At 39.6% G+C, this 2,528-nt stretch overlaps 1 gene segment (V, D, J or C); it reads right to left on the bottom strand.

Annotated features, from left to right (window-relative positions):
- Positions 1–549: 549 nt before the first annotated feature.
- LOC308117621 (Ig kappa-b4 chain C region-like) lies at positions 550–2,143 on the bottom strand. The segment is given in 2 exons: positions 2,112–2,143; positions 550–1,059 (listed from the first exon to the last, which is right to left on the bottom strand).
- Between the last annotated feature and the right edge of the window lie 385 nt (positions 2,144–2,528).

The raw sequence follows: 2,528 nt of genomic DNA, 5'->3' as shown, positions 1-2,528 counted from the left end.
ACAATTTACTTGTGCTCACTACAAGTTCCATGGCAGGATTCAGGATTATGTTATTCGCCATTATATTATTTTCAAACCATGAAAAACAAACGTTTGTCACCGTCCACGGCCCCCTGGAATTCTGGGAATAACAGTGGCTTTTTTTATGAAGCTGAAACAGAAGGAGACTTGAACTTTGATTCTTTTCATCATAAAGGTATTTATTCTGGCAACACGAGTATCTATCTGTGATGCAAAGGCTTTTTATACTGCATCTCTGCATGATGACCTGGTTTTTGTAGCCATAAAAAAGTGATTGAGGGGTGGATTGACTCAGACCAGCACTAGTGAAGGCCAAGGTCTGAAATGCAAGGCTGCCACTGTTACAATCTAATCCTACCATTTATAGGACATGCAAATACATTTCAACTTCCAGCTTTTATTGAACGATATAAATAAGGATGTGAGGATATAAACACTCTCATATACTATTTTTCCATTCATCCATCTTCTAAACCGCTTTGCCATGATTATTTTATTGTTGTAAAAAAGTCACGAAAGACCAAAGATTGAGGTGAAAACTGTCTTTATTTTGTCAAAGCTTGAAGAAAATGATGATGAAAGAAGATGAATATTGATGAAGTCAGTTTGCTTTGATGATAGAAGAAAGTGAAAGAGGGTGAATGACAGAGGTGAGATCAGTGTGAGAGTAAAAGCAGTGTGAGAGTCCCAGTGAGTCCGGTCAGGACTGGGAACACTGGTCTCTCCTCAGTGTCTCTCTGAGGGGAGTCTGGGAGCCCCGGGTGGCCTCACAGGTCACAGAGCCCACCTTCCTCCACTGGTCTGCAGGGAGCCTCAGGGTGCTGCTCCAGCTGTAGAGGCCGTCCTTCTGCAGCACCCCGGGGCTCCTGCTCTCCTCCCAGCTGCTGCTGCTGCTGCTGCTGCTGCTGTCCTCCACCTTCCAGCTCAGACTCCAGTCTGAGGGGAAGCCCTCGTTGGCCAGGCACATGAGCGTGGCCTTCCCCTGCTGCAGCTCCTCTCTGGAGGGGGGCAGCACCGTCAGGGTGGGGCGGGTATCACCTAGGAGACACCAATCAAATTAGAGGACAGGGAGCACCCAGCTGTCAATCAACCAGCACACACCTGGACAGCTTTAGTGGGAGACAGCTGATTTGGTCCTGGAAGAAGTTGCTGTCAGAGGCTTTTTCTGCTCCAGCAGTCACTCACTCACACATTGTTTCACTTCCCTTTAAGAAGCCTCTCATGCACATCAGCACCGAGAGAATCATCCAACACTTTGACCTGAAATACCTCAAACTACACAGGAAGGAACACAAGCTGATGTCTCAACGTTTACTCTTCATTTGCATCAACGTTATCAGAAAGTTTACTCTTTACAACTTATGACTGGAAACTTTAACATGAACTTCAAATCTAAATTAATATTTTCAATTATTAGGAGCAAAATGTGAAAAAAACAGTAAATAAAGATAACTTCTTTGGAGGATTTGATTATTCTACATTTATCATCAGTATTTCTATTTTACTGTAAAATAACAATATTAATGATGCATTTTAAAGTAAGAAGAGAAACAGAATTGGGAAACATTCTATAGAACCAAGAATAAATCCAGCTGTGATGAAGAGACACTCAATAAAACAAGAAGAATAAAACCTGCCCACATTCCAACACAAACACATTTCAAACAGTGGACATGTCAACTAAAACTCAGCCCAAAGACAGACCAGTGCACCAGAAATGTCCCTAAATACACAGGTCAGTGTAAAAACAGCTTCAACATGAGACTGGTAGAGTTAAAACAGTGTGTTCCACAGCCATCAGGCTCTAACTGAGCACATTTAAAGACTGACAATATCTTTGGTTTTGTCATTTAATCCTAATGAGATTTTAATCCGGTGTAAATTTAAAACTAATAACTTTTCTCTGTGATCAAATTAAAGTGAAACAGAGCTGAGCTAAACTACATGAAATCAATGGAGATTAAAACTTGATCACTACAATAATTATTAAGAAAAAAAAACATCTTTCTAATCTCAAATCATTCAAAACAAGGTTTAATGTAGGAATTTGAATTATTTAGTTGAAAGTATTAAAAGGAGAATAAACTTACTTCCAACATCCAGTCTGGTTCCTCCACCGAACGTGTACCACAGTGATACAAACTCATTGAGCCGCTGTACAAAAACCTCTGACTGTAGAGAGACGCCACTCTCTGATTCTGAAACCAACAAACTCACCAAAACAACTTTTACCACCTGATCCTAACGGAACACAAGAGAACAGTTCTTTCATCTGCAATGTCTACTTGAAATACATATATTTAAAGAGATTGTTTTAAAGATTATTTTCAATTTATTCAATAATATCTTTTGGAATTTATTCCTAAATAGATTTGGCAGCAAAAATAGGAAATTTTTAAAAAGTAAAAACTACAGACGTATCTTTAATTATTCAGTTCAATTCCTTAATATTGTCATTAAAGTTTGAATCCAGAGTGAAACTGAGAGATGAAAGTGATCCAGGTCCC

Source organism: Lipophrys pholis (assembly GCF_963383615.2).
Source record: "Lipophrys pholis genome assembly, chromosome: 12".
Lineage (NCBI taxonomy): Eukaryota > Metazoa > Chordata > Actinopteri > Blenniiformes > Blenniidae > Lipophrys > Lipophrys pholis.
Note: the sequence above shows the minus strand (reverse complement) of the source record. Positions and strands in the feature narration are given on the sequence as shown.